At 32.3% G+C, this 27,355-nt stretch overlaps 1 long non-coding RNA gene across 1 annotated transcript; it reads left to right on the top strand.

Annotated features, from left to right (window-relative positions):
* Positions 1 to 24,512: 24,512 nt before the first annotated feature.
* Positions 24,513 to 25,218, top strand: LOC120184563. Its single transcript, XR_005522039.1, has 3 exons — positions 24,513 to 24,656; positions 24,754 to 24,819; positions 25,195 to 25,218. It is a non-coding gene; the product is annotated as an uncharacterized LOC120184563 (long non-coding RNA).
* The last annotated feature ends 2,137 nt before the right edge of the window (positions 25,219 to 27,355 follow it).

Below are 27,355 nucleotides of genomic sequence, written 5' to 3'. Positions count from 1 at the left end.
GTTGGATTGACGGTTTGAGCGACTAAATGATGACCTAGCATGTTTAGGATTGGACATGGTTTAGGAAATCAGAATAGAATGGATAACCTACAATTTAGAAAACACATGTATGCAATTCAATCAATCCCAAAACTCAATTGAGTTCTCAATATTTCAAGGTTCTCTTAAACTAATCCTAATGAGCAAAGTTTTTTTTTTGAAAAACTTATTGAAAAATGAGGTTTTTGGAAAACAATATATGTATAGTTTTCATAACAACAACATAATTCAATCAAAACATTATAATTGAATTTTTTTATTTCAAAAATTTCAAAAAAATTTGGAAAATTCTTGTGTTTTTGATGAAAATAGTTTTAAAATCTTGTTTCTAATCACTAAACAATCAATGCCCGATCACTATTTCTATCTAGAACTAATTAAAACTAGTCCTATGTTCAAAATCAATGAAATAAAGAGTTTAGAAAAAATTTACCTTGAAAGATGAGATTGAGTGGATTTTGATGTTGTTTGCACGATTTTAATGATGCTAGCAGGTTTAGGAGATGATATTTGAAGAGAATCCTAATTAAAAACGTTGATTTGAGGCAAAATGGAGATAGGGAAAGAGTAGAGAGGGGGAACGGCGGCAAAGGAAGAAAAAGAGAGGGTTTGAGCAAAATACAAGGGTTCTGCCCGATAAAACCAGAACCCCAGGGGGGTATCGATTCCCCTAGGGGGAATCGGTTCCCCTTCAAATGGGGAATCGGTTCCCCTTCAATGGGGTATCCATTCCCTCTGCCATATAATTCAAAAATTTGTATTTTAAACACTCAAAATGCTAAATTAATCTTCTCTAGTGGTATTGGCAACTCATATATCAAAAATTAATTATGTTCAATCAATCAAATTAATCCTTAAGCTTCATTTGAACATAAAGTTAATTTTTCATCAAGAATCATAAACTCCCCCTAACTAATAGCAATGAATGTAATCAGAAATTACTATTATAAGCATTTTTCATTTATTCTTTAAAAGTGCTAAAATTATTTTAAACACTAAGTGAAGATAGGTTGGTTAAACCTAATTCTCTCCTAAGTGTCCAAAAACATTCCTTGTCTAAAGGTTTTGTAAAGATATCCGCTAATTGATGCAAAGTATTTACAAATTCTAGAACTACATCTTCCTTAGTGACATGGTCTCTAATGAAGTGATGTCTTATTTCAATGTGCTTAGTTCTAGAGTGTTGGATGGGATTTTTAGTGAGACAAATAGCACTAGTATTGTCACACTTGATAGGAATGGTACCTACTTCAATTCCATAATCAAAAAGTTGTTGTTTCATCCATAAAACTTGTACACAACAACTACCAGCTGAAATGTATTCGGCTTCAGTGGTAGATAATGCAACACAATTTTGTTTCTTTGAAAACCAAGAAATCAACATATTTCCAAGGAATTGGAAGTATCGGAGGTGCTTTTCCTATCTAATTTGCATCATCCATAATCCGCATCAGAAAAGGCATGCAAGCTAAAGCTAGGGTCTCTAGGATACCAAAGTCCTAAACTAGGAGTGTCCTTAAGGTATCTAAAGATTCTCTTAACAACTAGTAAATGTGATTCCTTAGGACATGATTGAAATCTAGCACATAAGAAAACACTAAACATAATGTCTGGTCTACTTGCAGTTAGATAGAGCAAAGAACCAATCATTGACCTATATAATTTAACATCCACACATTTACCTCCTTCATCCAAGTCAAGCTTTGTAGAAGAGCTCATTGGAGTGTCATGAGGTTTCCCATTTTCCAGCCCAAACTTCTTGAGCATATCTTTGACGTACTTAGCTTGATTGTTGAAGATTCCATCTTTTCTTTGCTTGATTTGGAGTCCCAAGAAAAATGAGAGCTCCCCCATCATGCTCATTTTGAATTCACTTTGCATTAGCTTAGAAAATTCTTGGCAAAGAACATCATTAGTAGAACTAAATATTATATCATCAACATAAATTTGAACTAATAATAAATCTTTACCTTTATGCTTTAAAAACAATGTAGTGTCAACCTTCCCTTTTGAAAAACCTTTTTCAATTAAAAAGTTTGACAATCTTTCATACCAAGCTCTAGGAGCTTGTTTTAAACCATAAAGTGCTTTTGTCAATTTAAGAACATGATCCAGAAATTTTGAATCTTCAAAACCTGGAGGTTGTTCCACATACACTTCTTCTTTTATAAAACCATTTAAAAATGCACTTTTAACGTCCATTTGATATAGTTTAAATTCATGAAAACATGCAAATGCTAATAACATTCTAATTGCTTCCATCCTAGCTACGGGAGCGTATGTTTCATCATAGTCTATGCCTTCTTCTTGAGTATACCCTTGAGCAACAAGTCTAGCCTTGTTTCTCACGGTATTACCACTCTCATCAAGTTTATTCCTAAATACCCATCTAGTACCTACAATAGATTTATTACTAGGACTTTCAACTAATGTTCATACTTTACTTCTCTCAAATTGATTTAATTCTTCTTGCATAGCCATAATCCAATGTTCATCATTTAATGCTTCTTTAATATTCTTAGGCTCTATGCATGAAATAAATACAACATAATTACAAATATTTCTAAGAGAAGATCGAGTTATTACCCCTTTGGATGGATCACCTATAATCTCACCATCCTTGACATAGTTATACTCTCTTGGATAAGATACTTCCATTTCTTCAATGGTTGGATTCTCAAGAGGATCATGAGTTTCCTCATCTTTCGTTTCTTCCTTTGATGATGATTCTCCAACGTCATGTCTAACGTCATTTGTATTAATAATACCTACATCATCATTCAAACAAGAATCCTTCCTCGGAAAGAGATTATCATCGAAAACAACATGTATAGACTCTTCTACAACCAAAGTTCTTTTATTAAATACTCGATAAGCTTTAGAATTTAAGGAATAACCCAGAAAAATTCCTTCATCACTTTTAGCATCAAATTTGCCAAGGTTTTCTTTACCATTGTTTAAAACAAAACATTTACATCCAAAAGGATGAAAATAGCTAATGTTAGGCTTTTTATTTTTGAAATTTCATATGGAGTTTTCTTTACAATTGGCCTAATCATTACTCGATTTACAACATAACAAGCGGTATTTATGGCTTCCGCCAAAAAATATTTTGGCAAATTATTTTCACAAAGCATGGTTCTAGCCATTTCTTCTAAAGTTCAATTTTTCCTCTCAACAACTCCATTTTGTTGAGGGGTTCTAGGTGCTGAAAAATTATGGCTAATACCATTAGAATTACAAAAATCATTAAATCCAAAATTTTCAAATTCAGTGCCATGATCACTTCTAACACTAGTGATAAAGTAACCTTTTTCGTTTTGGATTACTTTTGAAAATGTGATGAAATTTTCTAATGCTTCATCTTTAGTACTTAAGAATAGAACCCAAGTATATCTAGAATAGTCATCTACCAAGACAAATGCATATTGTTTTCCACCCAAGCTAGTAGTCCTAGTTGGCCCAAAAAGATCTATATGGATCAATTGTAATACTCTACTAGTTGACACATCATTAATGGATTTAAAAGAAACTCGCTTTTGTTTTCCTTTAGCACAAGCGTCACAGATTTTATCATTATCAAATTTAAGTTTAGGCAGCCCTCGAACCAATTCTCCTTGAACTAACCGTTGCAAAAACACTCATGCTAGCATGTCCTAGTCTCCTATGCCATAACCAACTATCATGCTCATCCTTAGCAACTAGACACAAATTAGTCATATCAATAGAATCTAAATGCACCATGTATATGTTTCCTATTCTATGACCAACAAGCATAACCCGATTAGATGCAATGTCAATGACTTTACAACCATTAATTTTAAACATGACATTGAATCCTTTATCGCATAGTTAACTAATAATTAATAGATTATGCTTTAATCCATTCATATATAACACATTTTTAATTTGTATAGAAGAGGTATTACCTATAGTACCAATACCTTCAATATGACCTTTTGAATTATCACCAAAAGTCACTTCTCCTCCATTTTTGGCGTTAAGCTCTATGAACCGCTTTTGTCTCTGGTCATGTGTCTTGAGCATCCACTATCAAGGTACCATGAATTTGGATTTGTTTCCTGTGCCTTGTAGCAATTCTCCTTTTCCTACAAACATAGATTAATTTCTAATTTTTGGTACCCAAATTCTTTTGGGTCCATATTCTTTAGTTTCCAAAATCTTAGTCCCCTTAGGTATCCATTTGTGTATGATATCTTTATCTTTAGTAGTAATGAGTTCTTTAGGAACCCACATACTTCTAACGATTTTTCCATTAGAGGTTCTTCGGGGACCTCTATGATTGTAGTTTTTAAAACTTTTTCTAACAAAGTTGGATTTTGAATTTTCTCCTTTTTCAAAACGTTTTGTTCCAACTTTATCAAAAAAAGCTTTAAGATCATCAATTTTATTTTGATGATCATCATTGACCTTTGAAAGTAAATTTTGCAAATCTGAATTTTTCTTTTCAAACTCTTCTAGTTTGATTTGCAAATCTTTGATTTTACTTTCAAGATCGTTGTTGGTTTTGGATATGAGTTTATTTTCATTTTTTAATTTTGAAATATCATTTTTATGTTTTAAAAATAATTTCTCATAATCCGAAGCCAACCCATTATATTCCTCTAATAGCTCATCATAAGATAAATCAACAAAATCAGATGAGTTAGAGGTTACCTTAAAATCTTCCCCGAATGCCATCAAGCACAAGTTTGCTACTTCTTATTCCTGTTCATCGGAACCTTCTTCATCACTCCATGTAGCCACATGAGCCTTGTACTTATTCTTTGATTGACCCTTTCTCTTCAATCGTAGGCAATCATATTTGACATGCCCCGACTTTTTGCATTCATAGAAAATGATCGGGTCCTTCTCTTTTGGTTCATTTTTTAGGCCTTCATTTCGTTTGAATTTTCTTCCTTGGTAAGGTCTCATCATTTTTCTGAATCGTTTGGCAAACAATGCCATTTCCTCATCATCGTCATCTTCATTCGAATCACTCTCATATTTTGTGGATTTGAGAGCAACTCCAATGTTTTTCTTCTTCTCCTTCTCCTTTGGTGTCTCATCAATCTTATCGAGGTCCACCTCATCTTCAAGCATCATTTCATGAGTGAGGAGGGAACCGATTAGTTCTTCAAGAGTTAAGGATGTTAGGTCCTTAGACTCGATGATTGTCGTCTTCTTTGATTGCCATGATTTTGGAAGGGAGTAAACTAACTTCCTCATAAGCTTTTCATTTGAAATGATCTCTCCATATGATTTGAGACCATTGACAATCGTTGAGAATCTATCTGTCATAGCTTTGATGTCTTCATTTGGTTTCATCCTGAAATTTTCATAGCTATGTGTTAGAATACTAATTTTAGATTTTTTTTACCTCATCGGTACCTTCACGAGTGACTTGAAGTTTGTCCCATATTTCTTTGGCGGTTGTACAAGATGAAACTCTTCCGTATTCATCTGGTCCAAGAGCACAAAATATGATATAGATGGCTTTGGAGTTGAGCTGGAACATTTTTGTCTCTCATTCACTCCACAATCTTGGATGAGTGAGAGGCTTGATGTATCCTTCTTCTACAACATTTCATGCTCCCATGTCACTTGCTTGAATGAAGTACATCATCATATTTTTCCAATAGGCATAGTTAGCCCCATTGAAGAAAGGAGGCTTGTTGACGGGCATCGAATCGAGACCGGAGTCGAAGTTTGAAGTAGAGGCCATTGATGACTTTGATTATCGATGTAACTCTTCCCGAATCGACTCAAGAGGCGATTAAACCTTCAAATGAGTTAGGCTCTGATACCAATTATTGAGTTAATCGATTGACGAAATCGACCATGAGGGGGTGAATTGACAATTAAATTTTTTTTGAAGCTTTGCAGAAAATTGAAAGTAATTGCACAGCGATTTAGAGTGGTTCGACTTTATCAACCAAAGTCTACGTCCACTACCTTAGCTATCCACACTAAGGATTTTCCACAAATTCACTAATTTTTCTTTCTTTTGAGGACAAAGAGTAACCTTACAGACCCTCAAGAATTATACCCCAAATTCTTGAGAACACTCTCTCCCAAAGAGAACAATACAAATTTGCAAACTTACAAGGAAATCCTCACAAGGTAGATTGTTTGCACAATTCTAGAACAAAAAAAGAACACTAAAAAATAATTACAAATGATCACAAATGGTGTTCTTGAAAGCAAAATGAATATTGAAAGGAAAATTGGCTTGATTTGCACAAACTTGGTGTTTGATGCTTTCTCTCTTGTTTCTCTATGATTTCTTATTAATCAAAGGCTTCAGAACTTGTTTAAATACACCTTGAATCACTTATGAACGTTGGGGATGATTAGTGGAGATAATAGAGCCATTTAAGTGTGAAATCATTTAATAAAACAGCTTAGAGAGTGGGGGGAATCGGTACCCCTCATGGGGAATTGGTTCCCTAAGTGTAAAATTCAAATATTTCGACCGTTGAACAGTAGGGGGAATCGTTCCCTCCGAGCATACTGGAATTCTCGGAGCCAAACCATTCAGGGGGAATTGGTACCCCCTTGGTGGGGAATCGATTCCCTTTGAGCAATATGGAATTTTTGGCTTTGAAATCTTTCGAAATATTTTGTAAAATTGTTTTGAAATTATTTTAAGACTAAAACTTAATTTTACACTTGAGTAAGCATTAAAAATGACTTTTAAAAGATTTGGAGTAATATTTTGATATTCGAATAATTATATTGAATATACTTAGAAAACTTTATTGGAAAATCTTTAAATTCATTTATCTTAATTTGTTATATCTAAATATCAAAATGCTTTCAACAATATTAACATCAAAGGTAACTCACTGAAATTAACTTGTTATGTAGTCCTGATTGCAAGACGTTGCAGAATTTGGATGTTAGGCCCACTTCAAACTCTAAGAGGTATGTATATCATCAAAGCAAACATACAATATTAATATTAAAAGCAACTCATTGAATCGTTTCATCCAATGGAATTCATTATACAATTGTGTTTCCAGGATTTCCTCTGAATCTTTCTTTATCAACCACAACCATGAAGATGATAATATTAAAAGATGGCATCGCAGACCATAACAACACCAATATTAACAATAAAAGCAATAACATAGGCAACAATGAAACAAATGGGGAAGAGAAACCACATCCAGAGTCCCCATACTCGATTTTTATTAATTGGCTTTTGAATGAGGTGAAAACTTAGTTTACTTGATAACATCAAAATCTATAGTTTTTTATGGAATATAAATATAATTTTTCTTCAGCCTGCAATAGAAGAAGGTAAATCCAAAAGTGCAGAAAACAAGGAGGGAAGCAACTCTATGAAATTGGATGACTTTGAATTACAGGAAAACATGACCTTGGAAGACTTTGATATGTTATTTTAAGCAATCATACAATTCTTTCTCAGGTTGTACTTATCTTATTTTAGTTGTTTCCTTTGAACTTTCTTTCTTGAGGAAAATCTAGGTCTTAGAATTATATAATAAAAACTATGAAATAAGATATTGTATGAAATAACGAAGAAAACATGAACTTGACCTTGATAAGTGAGGCTTATCTCTATTCCATGTTTCATAAATTAACTACTTTCAACACACAAATGACTTCTATATCATTTTTATTTTGTTATTTTTTGAATTGTTAAGCTTGGATTGAAGTTAGAAGATAGTTCAGTTGCTATGTATTCTTGAAAAGTGAAAATGTATCGAATTTTATGAGAAACCTAGAATGAAAAAGAATAACATTGAGGGTATAAATGTCCAATCTATAAATAAATCAGGACCAAACATCAAGTCCCTATTGCAGTCCTCGGAAGGAAATGAAAATCAATCACCATGAATTCGTCATTGGTGTACATTTAGCCAAACATAAAAGGGACTTCTATGAATAAGTTAACCAATATATGTATTCATCCATATACAAATTGACCTTATTCTAAAAAGTTAGATAAATTGTATAATCCATGTGATCATAAAACTACATGATTTTCTAATCTCTATAGCCCATGATATAGATCATGATTCTCATCTTGAATATGAAATTCTCTCAAGAAACTATAAAAACTAGTGGAAGTTTTTAACTCTAAAGAAGAAAAAAAGATTATATTTAAATGTTGTGAAGTACTTGAATATGTTATCAAGTGTCACCATTGAATTAGAATATTAAATGTATAAAAGTTTAATGGGTATTTTTTGAATTTAAAAATTGGTGATATTGTGTTGTCGGAACCGTCTTTCGGGTGGGTCCGAAATTGAGTTTCGACTTGAATGAAATATGCTAGAGTCGCCACCAATAACTTATTTTAAAGATAAAATGGGTTGATCGGACACCTTAATTTCTTACATGATCTGCATCTTACCAAAGATATGTCGGATTCGGGAGTCGGTTACAGTCAAGGAAGAATGAACACCCTTGAACTGCTCTTTCGGTACTAATTAATTTCCAGTTGTCTTTAATTAAGAAAGTGATAAGTTAAAGTAAAAGGTAAAAATATGATCCAAATTACTTACCTCCGATCGATTTGAATGAAACCCTTAAGAAAAAATGTTAGATTTGCAAAGTAATATACTGAATAAATCAAAAAAGAAAAATGTACATTAAATAAAGATAGTTCAAACATAAAGAAAAAGACAAATAGACACATAAAAAAATAAATAAACAAAATAAAAATAAAATAAAATAAAAATAAAAATAAAGATAAGATAAAATAAAATAAAATAAAAAATAAAAAAAAAATAAATAAAATAAAACAAGTAAAATGAGTAAACAAAATAGAATGAAATAAAAATAAAAATAAGGAAGGACATAGGATTTAAAAAAAACCAGGAAACAAAATAAATAAAGAAAACAAGAAAAGAAAGCATATATTATAGTACTTAACAAAATAAAAGAAAAAAATAAAAAATAATACAAATATAAAATATAGAATAAATATATATAAATATAAAGTACTAGGTAAAAACAAATAAAAATAAAAAAAAAGTAAAATATATATGCATATAAACGTATAAATAAAAAATTAGAATAAATAAATAAAAAAAAAAGAAATAAAGAAAAAATAATTCGTAAAACAAATAATAAAAAAACCAAACAAATAAAAAATAGTACTTAAATAAAATAAGAAAAAAAGAAGGAAAAAATATATGTACATACATTGATAAAAAATAGAAAAATAAATTATAAAAAAAATATACATATATAAATAAAAACTAACAAAACTAATAATAGTAATAAATAAAAAAACCAAAAAATATATAAAAATATAAATAATTAAATATAAATAATAATAAGGGATTAAATTAAAATAAAAATAAAATTGGGTGACAAATTTCAAAGGAATTCGGGGTGCAAATTGAATTTTGGGGGGGCAAAATTGGCTTTTAAAAATATGAGGGACCAAAATGGGGATTATCCCATTATTGCGCAAAAACGCGCGGATCTAATGTAGTTGGGTCGGTTCGACGGGTCGATCCATCGGTCACTATAAAACCAAACAAACAAACACTTCCCCCTCATTTTCATTCCCAAAACTGAATCAACCTTCCCCCCTTCATTTTCTCTCTAGTGTTCATGTGTTCTTCATGAACACGAAGAACAACCACCGTAAATTCTAGAACACGGCCGCTCACCGGCCGCCGTTCATCGGCATCCAAAAAAAATTCCCTTGTTTTTTGATTTTTCGAAACCTTTTTCGCGTATTCTTTTTTAAAAAAACATGTTATTTTTTGTAAAAAGGCCTCAAGGAGGGCTAGATATGAGAGAGACTTCTCGGATGCCCTCCTCCTTCGATCCCCGACCCTTTGTTTTTTTGAATCCAAAACAAAAAAAAAATCTAACATGCAAGCGTCGAAACTGAAAAAAAATGAAAAAAGGTAAGAGATATACCACTTTTATTTCCTTTCGAAATATTACAAGGGCTTAGATTTCTCCGATATTGCTTTCGTATTTCCTTGTGATTTTTGTGTATATTTCGTCTGAAATTTATGTGTGTGTTGGTGTGTTAATTACACATATTTTTAGTACCTAAAATTCTATTTTAAGCTTCGATTTTAGAGTTCTAATCGGACTGGAATTCTTGTTGTTGCATGTTTGTTGGTGATACCGAGAAAATCGTCGGGAAAATCGGCGCCTGTTAACTGAGCGGCTGGGGCGAGGGCTCTTCGAAAGTGGGGTTGCGGCGCTGTGGAAAAAAGGCTAAGGTTCTGGAAACCCTAGCTTACTGGTTCGGGTCGGGTTGTCCCCTTGGGGTCGGTTCGGGTCGTGAACCGGGTCGTAGGTCTATTTGATGCTAATTGGGTTTACGTGTATTGGGCCTTGGAGTTTAAATCCATTTGTAATATCGGACCTGTAATATAAAAATAATATATATATATATATATATATGTTTGTCATAATATATATAAATATTATAAATATTTAACGTATATAATTGGGGCGAAATGATGTGTCTACATGTGTAAAGCTAAATGATTGAATCATAAGTGTGAGAATATGGTTGCAACTGCATTCGAATTGTGTCATACAAAGTAGGACTATTTTAGTTTGTTTGAATTGTGGTACTTGATATTTTGATTAATGTTGCATATAATAATTTAATGATTGAGAGGTAAATTTCGAAAATACGAAAATAATTATATTGATTTGTATGATATTCGAACTACAATAAGTGCAACATTAATATCTGATACTAATGGTGGATCTACAATAAGTTTAGAATGAGTACGTGTCCATCCTTAAATCTAAATTTTCTTTGATTAATTACTTATTTTGTTGATTGTCCACACTAGAATTTATTTGTGTCCATTTCGTATAGAATTTTTGTGTTATTAAGATATGTATGTTATTAAGATATTTTTGGATACGTCACTCGAGGTATTTTCTAAATACTTATGTGTTAATTTGGAAAGTCAAAATCAAATATTATAATTTCAACATCAAGATTCAAAGTTTTTATTTTCATAGGTATGTTTATGTTGAAAACATTTTGATGTTTCGATATAACAAATTAAGTATAAATGAATTTTAAGATTTTACAAATGATTTTCTAAGTATATTCGATTTAATTACTCGAATATCAAAATATTACTCCAAGTCTTTCAAAGATCAATTTCAATCCTTACTAAAGTGTAAAATTGTGTTTTAATCTTAAAATATTTTTGAAACAATTTTCACAAAGTATTTCAAACCAAAAACGAGCCTAAAATCAATTTTTCAAAACAGTGTACTGATGCACCAATCCATGCATCGATGCACCATTGAATAAATTGAACATCAAATGCATTATATGCATCGATGCACATACCATGCATCGATTCACTCAGGTTTTTATGAAAACATCGAATGCATTTGATGCATCGATGCACTCTGGCTTGTTTGAAACATCGAATGCACTTCATGCATCGATGTACTCTTAGTGCACCGATGCACTGAGGGTCCAACGGTTGAAATATTTGAATTTTACACATAGTGTACCGATGCACTAGCCTTATGCATCGATGCACCAGACGCTTCCAACTATTTTATTAATTGTTTTCACACTTAAACGGCTCTATTGACTCCACTATTCATCCCCAACATTCAGAATCAATTGAAGGAGTATTTAAACAAGCTTAGAAGCCATTGATCAACAACAAGAATCAAGAATTAAGAGAGAATCAAAGAGAAAACATCAAACCTCAAGTTTGAGCATTTCAAGCCTATTTCTCATTCAATATTCATTTTGCTTTCAAGAACACTACTTGTACTCAATTGTATTCATTTTTTAGTGTTCTTTTCTTTGTTCTAGAATAGTGCAAACAATCTACCTTGTGAGGATTTCCTTATAAGTTTGCAAATTTGTAATCTTCTGTTTGAGAAAGAGTGTTCTCAAGAATTGGTGTATATTCTTGAGGGAGTTGTAAGGTTATCTCTTTGGCCTCAAAAGAAAGAACAAATTAGTGAATTTGTTGGAAAATCCATAGTGTGGATAGCTAAGGTAGAGGACATAGACTTTGGTTGAGAAAGTCGAACTACTCAAAATCGCTGTGCAATTACTTTCAATTTTCTGCAAAAGCTTCCACCAAAATTTTAATTACCAATTTACTCCCCTCTTGGTCGATTCCTTCGATCGATTAACTCAATAATTGGTATCAGAGCCTCACTCATTTTTAAGTTTAATCGCCTCTTGAGTCGATTCGGGAAGAGTTATATCGATAATCAAGTTATCAATGGCCTCCACTTTAAACTTCGACTCCGGTCTCGATTCGATGCCCGTCAACAAGCCTCCTTTCTTCAATGGAGCTAACTATTCCTATTGAAAGAATAGGATGATGTATTTCATTCAAGCAAGTGACATAAGAGTATGGATTGTTGTAGAAGATGGATATATCAAGCCTCCCACTCATCCAAGATTGTGGAGTGAAGCAGAGACGAGAATGTTCCAGCTCAACTCTAAAGTCATCCATATCATATTTTGCGCTCTTGGACCAGATGAATATGGAAGAGTTTCATCTTGTACAACCGCCAAAGAAATATGGGATAAACTACAAGTCACTCATGAAAGCACCGACGAGGTAAAAGAATCTAAAATTAGTCTTCTAACACATAGCTATGAAAATTTTAGGATGAAACCAAATGAAGACATCAAAGCTATGACGGATAGATTTTCAACGATTGTCAATGGTCTCAAATCATATGGAGAGATCATTTCAAACGAAAAGCTTGTGAAGAAGTTAGTAATCAAAGAAGACGACAATCATCGAGGCTAAGAACCTAAAATCCTTAACTCTTGAAGAGCTAATCGGTTCCCTCCTCACTCATGAAATGATGCTTGAAGATGAAGTGGACCTCGATAAGATTGACGAGACACCAAAGGAGAAGGAGAAGAAGAAAAACATTGGAGTTGCTCTTAAATCCACAAAAGATGAGAGTGATTCGGATGAAGATGAAGATGACGATGAAATGGCATTGTTTGCCAAAACGGTTCAGAAAAATGATGAGACCTTATCGAGGAAGAAAATTCAAATGAAATGAAGACTTAAAAATGAACAAAAATATAAGGACCCAATCATTTGCTATGAATGCAAAAAGCCGGGGCATGTCAAATATGATTGCCCACAATTGAAGAGAAAGGGTCAATCAAAGAATAAGCACAAGGCTCATGTGGCTACATGGAGCGATGAAGAAGGTTTCGATGAAGAAGAACAAGAAGTAACAAACTTGTGCTTGATGGCATTCAGGGAAGATTCTAAGGTAACCTCTAACTCATTTGATTTAGATGATTTATCTTATGATAAGTTATTAGAGGAATATACTGGGTTGTCTTCGGATTATGAGAAATTGTTTTTAAAATATAAAAATGATATTTCAAAATTGAAAAATGAAAACAATCTCATATCCAATACCAACAATGATCTTGAAAGTAAAATCAGTGATTTGCAAATCAAACTAGAAGAGTTTGAAAAGACAAATTTGGATTTGCAAAATTTACTTTCAAAGGTCAATGATGATCATCAAAAGAAAATTGATGATCTTAAAACTTCTTTTGATAAAGTTGGAACAAAACGTTTTGAAAAAGGAGAAAATTCAAAAACAAACTTTGTTAGAAAAAGTTTTAAAAACTACAATCATAGAGGTCCCCGAAGAACCTCTAATGGAAAAATCGTTAGAAGTATATGGGTTCCTAAAGGACTCATTACTACAAAAGATAAGGATATCCTACACAAATAGATACGTAAGGGGACTGGGATTTTGGAAACTAATGAATATGGACCCAAAAGAATTTGGTTACCAAAAATTAGAAATTAATCTATGTTTGTAGGAAAATGAGCATTGCTACAAGGCACTGGAAACAAATTCAAACTCATGGTACCTTGATAGTGGATGCTCAAGACACATGACCGGAGACAAAAGCCAGTTCATAGAGCTTAATGCCAAAAATGGAGGAGAAGTGACTTTTGGTGATGATTCAAAATGTCACATTGAAGGTATAGGTACTATAGGTAATACCTCTTCCATACAAATTAAGAATTTTTTATATGTGAATGGATTAAAGCATAATATATTGAGTATTAGTCAATTATGTGATAAGGTATTCAATGTCATGTTTGAATATAATGGTTGTAAAGTCATTGACATTGTATCTAATCGGATTATGCTTATTGGTCATAAAATAGGAAACATATACATGGTGCATTTAGACTCTATTGTTATGACTAATTTATGCCTAGTTGCTAAGGATGAACATGATAGTTGGTTATGGCATAGGAGACTATGACATGCTAGTATGAGTGCTTTGCAACGGTTAATTCAAGGAGATTTAATAAGAGAGTTGCCTAAATTAAAATTTGATAATGATAAAATCTGTGATGCTTGTTCTAAAGGAAAACAAAAGCGAGTTTCTTTTAAATCCATTAATGACATATCAACTAGTAGAGTACTACAATTGATCTATATAGATCTTTTTGGACCAACTAGAACTACTAGCTTGGGTGGAAAACAATATGCATTTGTCTTGGTAGATGATTATTCTAGATATACTTGGGTTCTATTTTTAAGTACTAAAGATGAAGCATTAGAACATTTCATCATGTTTTCAAAAGTAATCCAAAACGAAAAAGGTTACTCTATCACTAGTGTTAGGAGTGATCATGGAACAAAATTTAAAAATCTTGGATTTACTGAGTTTTGTAATTCTAATGGTATTAGCCATAATTTTTCAGCACCTAGAACCCCTTAACAAAATGGAGTTGTTGAGAGGAAAAATCGAACTTTAGAGGAAATGGCTAGAACCATGCTTTGTGAAAATAATTTGCCAAAAATATTTTTGGGCGGAAACCACAAATACCGCTTGTTATGTTGTAAATCGAGTAATGATTAGGCCAATTTTAAAGAAAACTCCATATGAAATTTTCAAAAATAAAAAGCCTAACATTAGCTATTTTCATCCTTTTGGATGTAAATGTTTTTTTTAAATAACGGTAAAGAAAACATTGGCAAATTTGATGCTAAAAGTGATGAAGGAATTTTTCTGGGTTATTCGTTAAATTCTAAAGCTTATCTTGTATTTAATAAAAGAACTTTAGTTGTAGAAGAGTTTATACATGTTGTTTTCGATGATAATCCCCTTCCGAGGAAGGATTCTTGTGTTGTTGATGATGTAGGTATTATGCAAGCAAATGACATTAGACATGACATTGGAGAACCATCATCAAAAGAAGAAACAAAAAATGAGGAAACTCATGATCCTCTCAAGAATCCAACCATTGAAGAAAGGGAAGTATCTTATCCAAGAGAGTACAACTATGTCAAGGATGGTTAAATTATAGGTGATTCATCCAAAGGGGTAACTACTCAATCTTCTCTTAGAAATATTTGTAATTATGTTGCATTTATTTCATGCATAGAGCCTAAGAATATTAAAGAAACATTAAAAGATGAACATTAGTTGAAAGGTCGAGTAAAAAATCTATTGTATGTACTAGATGGGTATTTAGAAATAAGCTTGATGAAAGTGGTAATATAGTGAGAAACAATGATAGACTTGTTGCTCAAGGGTATACTCAAGAAGAGGGCATAGACTATGATTAAACATACGCTCCCGTAGCTAGGATGGAAGCAATTAGAATGTTATTAGCATTTGCATGTTTTCATGAATTTAAATTATATCAAATGGATGTTAAAAGTGCATTTTAAATGGTTTTATAAAAAAAGAAGTGTATGTGGAACAACCTCCTGGTTTTGAAGATTCAAAATTTCCAAATCATGTTCTTAAATTGACAAAAGTGCTTTATGGTTTAAAACAAGCTCCTAGAGCTTGGTATGAAATATTGTCAAATTTTTTATTTGAAAAAGGTTTTTCAAAAGAGAAAGTTGACACTACATTGTTTTTAAAGCATAAAGGTAAAGATTTATTAGTAGTTCAAATTTATGTTGATGATATAATTTTTGGTTCTACTAATGATGTTCTTTGCCAAGAATTTTTTAAGTTAATGCAAAGTGAATTCGAGATGAGCATGATGGGGGAGCTCTGATTTTTCTTGGGACTCCAAATCAAGCAAAGAAAAGATGACATCTTCATCAATCAAACTAAGTACGTCAAAGATATGCTTAAGAAGTTTGGACTGGAAAATGGGAAACCTCATGGCACTCCAATAAGCTCATCAACAAAGCTTGACATAGATGGAGGTAAATGTGTGGATGTTAAATTATATAGGTTAATGATTGGCTCTTTGCTTTATCTAACTGCAAGTAGACCGGATATTATGTTTAGTGTTTGCTTATGTGCTAGATTTCAATCATGTCCTAAGGAATCACATTTACTAGCTGTTAAGAGAATCTTTAGATACCTTAAGGACACTCCTAGTTTAGGACTTTTGTATCCTAGAGACTCTAGCTTTAGCTTGCAAGCCTTCTCTGATGCGGATTATGGAGGTTGCAAATTAGATAGGAAAAGCACCTCCGATACTTGCCAATTCCTTGGAACTATGTTGATTTCTTGGTTTTCAAAGAAACAAAATTGTGTTGCATTATCTACCACTGAAGCGGAATATATTTCAGCCGGTAGTTGTTGTGCACAAGTTTTATGGATTAAACAACAACTTTTTGATTATGGAATTGAAGTAGGTACCATTCCTATCAAGTGTGACAATACTAGTTCTATTTGTCTCACTAAAAATCCCATCCAACACTCTATAACTAAGCATATTGAAATTAGACATCACTTCATTAGAGACCATGTCGCTAAGGAAGATGTAGTTCTAGAATTTGTTGATACTTTGCACCAATTAGCGGACATCGTTACAAAACCTTTAGACAAAGAAAGATTTTGGACACTTAGAAGAGAATTAGGTTTAACTGACCTATCTTCACTTAGTGTTTAAATTAATTTTAGCACTTTTAAGAATAAATGAAAATTGCTTATATTAATAATATTTTTTTATTGCATTCTTTTCTTTTAGTTAGGGGGAGTTTATGATTTTTACTGAAAATTGATTATATGTTCAAATGAAGTTCAAGGATAAAATTAATTGATTGAACATGATTAATTTTCAATATATGAATTACCAATACCTCTAGAGCTAATTAATTTAGCATTTTGAGTATTTAAAACGGATTTTTGACATTTTTGTGCTTAATGCATCGATACACTTAACAGTGCATCGATGCATCCCTTTGTATGTGCATCGATACATCATCAAGATGCACCGATGCACTCCTTGAATGTGCATCGATGCACAAAGCCATGCATCGATGCATCCGTCGGGTTTTGGGTTTAAAAGGCTTATTTTCTTATTTGTTTCAAACCCTAAAACTAAACCCTCTCCAACCATTCACCTCTCTCCCTCTCTAAACTCTCATTTTGTTCAAAATCAACGAAAAATAGTCGAAATCTTCGAGCTTTTCATCTCCATATCCTGCTAACATCATTAAATCGTGCAAAATAACTTCTCATCAATCCGAAATTTTCAAGGTATTTTTTCTAAAAACCTCTATTTTATCATATTTTGATTTTAAAAATAGTTTAGATTAGTTCTAGGATGAACATTATATCGGGCATTAATTTCTTGGTGATTAGAAACTAGATTTTACAACAAATTTCGTCAAAAACACACAATATTTCAAAATTTTCTTTGAAATTCAAAATAAATAAATAAAATTCGAAAATAATTTGATTTATTTAGATGTTTTGACTCAATTATGTTGTTTTTCATGAAACCTATACATATTATGATTTTTCAAAAATTATTTTCAAATAGTTTTCAAAACCTTGCCCATTAGGATTTAGTTTAGAGAACCTTGAATTATTGCAGACTCAATTGAGTTTTGGGATTGATTAAATTGCATACATGTGTTTTTCAAATTGCTGGTTACATTCCTTATTTCAATTCCTTAAACCATGTCAAATCCTAAACGCCCTAGGACCTATTCTAGTTGTTCTACCCGACCTCCTAATCACGTTCCTCCTCAACCTACAAATCTTATAGGATCCTATTTTAATATGTCTGAACGTCGTAGAGAAGAATTGTACCATAGGTACATGAATTCTTTCCAGTCTTATAGAATCCGGGAAGAGCGTATTCCTTCTGTTCAAGCCATGATTGATATTGACTTCGAATACCTTCCAATTCTCAAAACATGGAAGTTTGATAAACTGTTTCACCTAAAACCTATCGTCTATCATCAGTTAGTCCGCATTTTCTACTCTAATGCGGTATGTATTCAAAACCAGACTCAATGTGGGACTATAGCAATCAGATCCTACCTTTTAGGACAATATATTAATATTGACTCCGAGACTATAGCTTCACAATTTTGGCTAGATAACGATGGTTTATATAATGAAAAAGAAACTGTGGAATACCTCTATCTTCATAATGCTAGTGTTAGTACTCTAAAATCTCATCACGATCATTTTCTTCATTTGATGATCTCTTGGTGGTTTAGACGATCAGGAGGAAGGTACTCCACTCTTCGTATTAGGGATTTATGGTGGATGTATTATATCAAGAATAAGAACAAAATTAATTTGCCACACATTATATTTAGTGAGCTAGTGGATACCATAAACATTATTCCTTCAAAACATGTCGAAATATTAGTTTATGGATGTCTTCTTAGTAATCTTTTTATCAAACTCGGTCTTAACGTCTCTCTTGACAATCCCATCCCTCTCCAAAACCAAATCAATTTCACCTCCTTGAAGAAAGCTGATTGGAAACATGATGAGAAATCTGGTCAATGGGTTTATCGACCTTCTAAGCAAACTCCAGGACCGAGTTCTTCACGAGCACCTCCTGCTCCTAGCTCTTCTCGTACTCCTCCTCCATGGGCACCGACTGCAGATGATGATCCCGAGCTTCAAGGATTATTTCAAGACATTGATGATCCCAACAATGCGCCAGGACCACAAGAGGATCAAGTGCCTCCATATTTTCGTTTATTTTTGGAGACATTTGATCTACGGTTTTCTTCCATCGAATCTCATTTGACTACTAACAATGAAGCGGTGAATCATCACTTAGACACTTTGGAAGCTCAACAAATGGAGTTTCAAAGAGAGATGCTTACACGTATGGATGCTCTTTCTCTTGAGATGCAAGCACGATTTCCTCCTCCTCCCGATCCTTCTATGGACGAGTAGACATTGCTTTGTTTTTGTTTTTGGATCAACTTAGAACTTTTCTTGTTAAAACATTTTGAATGCTTTGGGATTGTTTTACTTTGATTGTTTGATGTTTGAATTTTTTTTGATTTATATTTTGGTTGCTTTGGATATTATATCTTAATATATATATGTTTGGTTTAAATTTTCTTTTTGATATTAATACTTATTTTTGCATCATTAGACATATATGACCAATTATCCATTGCATGTTTATGAATATTGATTATGAAAACTAATGGCTAATATCTCTTTTGTTTCTGATCTTAGCAGCTTAAGCTTTAATTTTATAAAAAACAATTGGCTTATTTCTTTTTAGAGTCTTTTTGATTTAACAAAAAGGGGGAGAATATAGTAAGGGGGAGTAAGGGGAGTAAAGTAAATTAAATTTTCAAAATTGTTTACAAAAATTATTTTCAAAGAAAATCTTAAAATTACTCAAATGTTTTGTTATATCAAAAAGGGGGAGATTGTTGAAAACATTTTGATGTTTCGATATAACAAATTAAGTATAAATGAATTTTAAGAATTTACAAATTATTTTCTAAGTATATTCGATTTAATTACTTGAATATCAAAATATTACTCCAAGTCTTTCAAAGATCAATTTCAATCCTTACTAAAGTGTAAAATTGTGTTTTAATCTTAAAATATTTTTGAAACAATTTTCAGAAAGTATTTCGAACAAAAAACGAGCCTAAAATCAATTTTTCAAAACAGTGTACCGATGCACCAATCCATGCATCGATGCATCATTGAATAAATTGAACATCGAATGCATTATATGCATCGATGCACATACCATGCATCAATGCACTCAAGTTTTTATGAAAAACATCGAATGCATTTGATGCATCGATGCACAAGACATGCATCGATGCACTCTGGCTTGTTTGAAACATCGAATGCATTTCATGCACTCTTAGTGCACCGATGCACTGAGGGTCCAACGGTCGAAATATTTGAATTTTACACATAGTGTACCAATGCACTAGCCTTATGCATCGATGCACCAGACGCTCCCAATTGTTTTATTAATTATTTTCACACTTAAACGACTCTATTGACTCTACTATTCATCCCCAACGTTCAGAATCAATTGAAGGAGTATTTAAACAAGCTTAGAAGCCATTGATCAATAACAAGAATCAAGAATTAAGAGAGAATCAAAGAGAAAGCGTCAAACCTCAAGTTTGAGCATTTCAAGCCTATTTCTCATTCAATATTCATTTTGCTTTCAAGAACACTACTTGTACTCAATTGTATTCATTTTTAGTGTTCTTTTCTTTGTTCTAGAATTGTGCAAACAATCTACCTTGTGAGAATTTCCTTGTAAGTTTGCAAATTTGTAATCTTCTTTTTGAGAAAGAGTGTTCTCAAGAATTGGGGTATATTCTTGAGGGAGTTGTAAGGTTATCTCTTTGGCCTCAAAAGAAAGAACAAATTAGTGAATTTATTGGAAAATCCTTAGTGTGGATAGCTAAGGTAGTGGACATAGACTTTGGTTGAGAAAGTCGAACCACTCTATATCGTTGTGCAATTACTTTCAATTTATGCTAAAGCTTCCACCAAAATTTTAATTGTCAATTCACCCCCCTCTTGGTCGATTCCTTCGATCGATTAACTCAACAGTTTCCATATTTAGTTTGTTGTTATTGATAATTTAACATAAACCTTAAATTTGAATTTTATATTTTATTTTATTTTGAATCTAACAAGTGATATCAATATCTTGTCATGTTAAATAATTAAAAGTTAATTAATTTTTTACTATTTTCTGATTGGATTGCTCCAAAACTATTTTAAAGATTCTATATTTCGATTTTGAAATTTAAGATTTTGATATTTTATGAATTTAGATTTTAAAGATTATTATAGTCATAATTATAATCTTATTAGGTAGTTTGATTATTGATTGTTATCAATTCTAGTGGTAATTGATGGTTCATCAATGTCATAATGAAATAGTTGTTTCTCATACACTTCAAAGGATGTACCTCCTCCAAATATCCTCTGCAAACTACACTTCCCTTATTGCTCTGCTACTTGTCAAAACCTCTGAAAAGACAGTCTCTAGAGGAACTCCGCTGAGCAAAGGCTTTAGAGTTCAACATCATCTGACAAGCCAAAGGCCCTTGGCAAGACCTCGGACAAGTCTACAAGATTTATCATGATTAAATCTACTGTTGTACGATCTATTTATATATTTTGTCAATCTATGAAAAGTCATCATAACCTTAGGCCTAGCATAAACATTAAAGGTCAATATATAAATCTCATTGCGAGATTAAAAAAAGCAATTGGGGATTCATTCTCTATTGGACATGCATCATTCTTCATCTTGAATTTACTATTCTTCATTAAACCAGGGTCATAACTCTTCGCTCAAATCATCTATATCATAATCCAAATTTTACTATATATTATATGATACATGGGTAATTTGTTAAAATTTTATTGGATTGATACAACATATATTTAAGAATTGTGAAATACTATCGAACCTTAAATTCTAAAATTTATTTATTTGAATTATTTTAAATTTTATTTAAATTACTATTTAAAAAATAGCCTCCAGGATTTTTAAATTATTTAAAAATCTTATATAATCTTTAACCTTAAATATTTACATATAAAAAACTATTAAATTATAATTCATTAAAAATATTAATACTTTTAAAATATTACCTAATTAGATTTAAATATAATTGCATATAATTATACAATTATTACATGTTTAATCAAATATTATAATTTATTCCATTAATTATTATATTTGAAGTAAAAATATTTATAAGTTAGGTAATTATAAGTAAACCAAAATCCAATCATTATATAACTTTCCAGACACACCCTTAAAACTCATCAAAATTCATCTGAGTGAAACTCTCCAATTTATCCCAAAAAAAACTGATCTTCCAATATGATCCAATTTGAACTGAAAAATAAAATCCAATAACCAAAATAAAAGAATAAGCTCAGTTCAGTTTAAAAAATGCATATCGACCCCAATGAAGTTGATCACTTTAGGGTAACTTACATAATGTAAACATGAAATTTATGTGGCAGAGAGAAGATTCTTATTAATCTCGAGTCATCCCTTCACCAAGCTCAGCTGGACGTTGCACAAATAAAATCCAGCATAAAACTACACATGCATAAAACGAGTTGGATGCGAATCTCATCCATCTTGAGCTAAGTAATCTATGCAAAACATGCAGAGTTTGATTCTAAAAAATCATGTTTCATAAAAGTAGCTGATATTATTCAGGAGAACCAATCTATTACAAAAGAGAGCTCTAAGTTTTAAGGATATTAAAACTCAAGCCCAAAGTAGCTGTCAGAAAACCGATACCAATCACCGGATAAGTTCCCTTCGCATGGCTGGAACAATTCCTTCCAATAATCAAAACCTGCAGACCTGCAAAGATGCAATTATGTGACACTTCTTTACCATTATCTAACCTACAGACCACCGACCGATAAGAAAACCGATGAACAACCTGATCTCTACTGCTTGATGTTCTTGCCCTCTGCTGCTGGCTTTGCTGCAACTTGTTCATCTGACAAAGGCAAATAGTAGATCCAGGGAGTTACTTTGGTTTCCGAAACAAATCATCCAGAGTGACAATAGGAGGATTTAATTTCTTGGGAGGTGGAGACAGAGGTGGTGGTGGTGGTGGCGGTGGAAGCACAGAAGGTGACGGAAGCTGCTTTCTAGAAATATGTTGACGAGGTGAAGGCTGGGGCTAAGAAACATTTATTTAATAAATTAGAACAAAAAATAGCATAAAACCTTGAAATAATGCTATTTTATAAAAAGTATAACTACTGCATTATTTTATTAAAAAGTATGATTATTTTTTGAATATATAAAAGTATATGTACACCAAACTACGTAGTTTTTATAGGTTTAAGGTAGGCTCAATCTAATATATATATATATATGTATATGTATGTTTCCTCTCTTTGATTTTATGTTTTTTCTATTGCCGTCATCAAGAGTCTTGTTTCAAGGTAACTCTTTTTTTTTTTCATCTAAATTTCTTACGTAGTTGGTATATACTCCTTGTTGTTTTCTTCTTTTTGCTATTCTGATAACAGCGTAGCGCAAACGTTGGCTATGTCTGGATTTTGTAGTGATGTCGAGGAAGATGTTGTGCAACCAACACCTTGATACTATTGGCAGAAGAAACCAAAAACTGGATTTGTTGATTTTATCTCAAATCATTAATAATTTTGTGTGAACTTTTTATGGTTCTGTTTGATAAATACCATTATAGTATATTTTTCCTACTTGTCCGGTTGGCTTCTCTTGATGTGAAATAACTTGTTAGTGAAGCTACTTTATGAGAAGCTAGTTCAATTAATACATAGACTTTAAAAGGTAGTCTTCAACTTTAAGAAGTTATCATCCATGCTTGACATATGCAACTCTGGTTGATCCAAATTATCAAGTAATGGAATTCATGCATCCAATGTAGTTTTTAGACTCAATTTGAGTTGTCTGAGGTTTATTGTTTATTGAGAAATTCTGGAATTATTGTAATAGGTTCTGGAATTCAGAAGGCCCATGTAGTTCCATGTAATAAACCTTACATACTGCATTTGCTGTTTCTCTTGTTATTTATGCTGTAATTATCTTGCAAGAAGCATATGTAAAATGGATTTTCATTATATCATGTTTCACACCTTTGGCAACCTTGAATCTCCCGTTAGGTAGATGCCATAGAGAATCCGGAAATGAATCTTTGTCTTAGAATGAAAAATTGGCCTCCTACTTCTTGTAACCTTGTGGCCTTGATGCTTATCCTTCATGAAATGAGTTGGTTGGGATGCTTGGATGGTTTAGTTGTTCAAATATGTGGCTCACATGATATTAATTGGTGAGTTTTTGTGCTGTTCCTGTCCTGGAACATGTATTTATTTCCACTGGATCTGTTGCAAGTTTGTCTTGAATTACTATTCCACTGCCACCAGGTCAATAACCTGCATTCTTAATGTGTTCTCCAGGGAAATGGTGACCAGTCAGCAAGTCTAGTAAAAAATCATCATGTCAATGGCGTATCCTCTAAACATGATGGAAGAGAAAAGGTAATGGCACTCTTGCGATGATTGGATATAATTGGTTTTCACTTGGTCATGATTCATGCACCCTTCTGCTGTTTTGATTTTTGGCCTTAGTGGATAATAAACATTTTCTATTGGTTTTCCCATCTCATTTCACCTGTCTTTCTATTTGTTTCTTTGGATGATGAATGAACTTGACGTATTTGTTCATATATATATATGTATATGAATGTCTTCTAGGAGCTTGCTGATATGCTGGAAGAGAAAAATAGGCCCCTGGGGGCAGTTCAAGCTAATCATGAATTACAGATAAAGCAATTGAATATGGAACTTGAAAAGGAATGTGATAAACTTGGGAATCTGCAGATGAGATTGCAAGGTATATTTGTACACCATGAAGTTCCAATTATGATACTTGCAATATCATCAATTGTCAAAGAAATGAAACATCATCTTCTTCATTTGTAAAATTCCAGAGGAGCACAAGCTGAATGAGTCTCTTCAGGAGGAGCTTGGAGTTACTGAAATCAGAGAAGGATAAAGTAAGCTTCTAAATTGTTCAGTGTCGATTGATGTTATCATTTGTTTGGTTGCATAGCTCCCAACGCTTTCTTTTATAGCACATAATTACTTTGTATGTTGAAAATTACAAATAGTATTCTCTTCAATTCAGGTAGTCTTACCTTCAATTATCAATGAGGATATTGATCATGACTTGACAAGTTCAACATGCTTTCTACTGCGTTAAATTACAATGTTCCAATTGTAAAATCAATTTGCTGTACTTTTGTTTCAGTATTTTTAGCATCAATCACGGTATTTAGGGTCTTCCTTGAAATTATTGTGTTTTTCAAATGGATTTTGTGCATAATGATTGTTCAATATCAACTAATCCTTTTTTTTTTTTTGTCAAACAGAAAGCAATGAAGGTAAAAGCTTGGAAATGTTGCATGAATCTCCATTAGAATGCTCAATTTTGTTTTAAGTATTTATAGAAAATAAAAAACACTTTAATCTTCGTCTTAGTAAATTCCTGGTTCCGCGCCTTTGACGTGAGATGGATAGTTGGCATGTATTGAGTTATTTGAGTTCTTGTTTTAATTTAATTATAAATATTTATAATATTATGATATTATATTTCATAATTTTTTTTGTATGCGTTGTTGAAAAAATTGATTACTGCAAAATAAGACATTAACACTGACGAAAAAAATATAAAACGAAATATACAAGCAAAGAACTGATTAATGGTCTCGTGATATTAACCACTATTTTAGAAACGAATTCGTCCTAATGTATGTAATTGTTACAATAGAATAATGACCCTCCGAAGTCAACACGACTTTCTAAATTTTGTACTTTCGAAAAATGGAGTGGACTTGGATGATACTACTCTTCCCTGAACTCAAAACAATACTCAAAACATGTTATGAAACCCAAAGAAAGTGTTTCTAAAGAAAATGTGTTTAGGGATATATCAAATGAGGACTTGTCCACTATTTATAAGTTAAATAGTGAGGGTAAAAATTTCGTTCCAAAATAATATTTAAAACTATTTAAAATAGAATTAAATAACATTAAAAATATGTTATATTTTTAGCATTAATAACATTCCCTTACTAAGGCGAAAGAGTATTCTTTGTAAAAATGAGAGTATTGAAGTTAAAACATGAGAAGACCAATAGTGAGATTAACTGCTTAAGCACTAGTGAATGTTTCCGAAACTAGTACATAGTGATGATGAGTAATTTTTCTCTTAGATAAGTGAATGAATCATGAAATTTCTAAGATTAGGGTGAACTCATAACACACAACTAATCCTTTCACCCACCGAAGAACGATTACCCTAGGTATAGTAATACCGAACCTATGTCCGTCAATAGGTACAAAAAATAAGTGTACACAAAGGAGGAGCGTTTATGAACCCTTATCTTTTGCTTTAAATTTTGATTGAATAAAAGCAAGCGAACTAGGTACTATGCGGTTATGATCATTTTCTTGAAATAAATCATTTGGGTAGAAAACATGTCCGGGTAGGTTTGCTATCTAATGAAAGCATGATCGGGTAGATATCATGTCGGGATAGGTGTTATATTCATCTCTGAATAACATTTTTATCTGTGTCAATTATCTTACATGTACTAACTTATTTCTTTTCTTTTGTTTGTATCATTTTTCATCCTTCTTTGCATTGCATTGCATCGTCATGACATAATGCAAAAATGTTGATCCGTAAGGTGATATTCGAGAGTAAATTTTCACAAGAAGAGGTAAAAGTTTTCAATAAAATAGTCACATACACAGGCATGCACCGAGGGCTAAAAAAGTTCAGAGTACAAGAATGAGACTTTCTCGAAGATTGTGCAATATTCGAGGCTAAAATGATGATCAACTGATCCTAGGAGTAATCCAGCAGTAGAGCCTTATCTATGATTATTCCATCGCTAATTACCAAGGAGTGACGCGTGACTTCAGCACCATACAGGGCATTAACGGAGTTAGGTTATAGAACGCTTTAGGGGCATTATTGTTAAGGACGAAGATCCGAGACGAAGAATTAACCCACTTCAGACTCAACATCCAAACAAAAACATTTCTGTAAGATGGACTAACTTGTAATGTGAAGACTTTTATCTCTGGTGAAATTGTTCTACGATGTTCATCGTTGGGATCAACATTTTTTGCATCTGTATTTGCATCTTTGCATTTTGCATATGTATTTCAATTTTTTAAGCATTTTCACATGTATCATTCATGAAAACATGAAATTAAGACATGGAGAATTCGACATAAGTAGTCCTGATCACGTGACATCACATTGAGAATAGAATCAGGATTCGAATGATTAAAGGAAAAAGTTGAAATCAGTATGGTGGGAGCCTATTCAGCTGATTGTAGGGTCGAGCCTTCCAGGAGGATCCGAGAAAAGAGTCCATATAGCCTGAGGTTTATGATGTTGATATAGTATGCAACTATCACATAGGAAGCTCAGGACATGCCGTTGAGAACTGTAAGGCACTGAAGCGCAAGATCCCAAAATATGATTGATTCATAGGCATGGACGTTCAATGGATAATG

This window comes from Hibiscus syriacus, unplaced genomic scaffold, assembly GCF_006381635.1.
Source record: "Hibiscus syriacus cultivar Baekdansim isolate YM2019G1 unplaced genomic scaffold, ASM638163v2 tig00112925_pilon, whole genome shotgun sequence".
NCBI classification, from domain to species: Eukaryota; Viridiplantae; Streptophyta; class Magnoliopsida; order Malvales; family Malvaceae; genus Hibiscus; species Hibiscus syriacus.
This window is presented reverse-complemented; position numbering and strand designations above follow the sequence as displayed.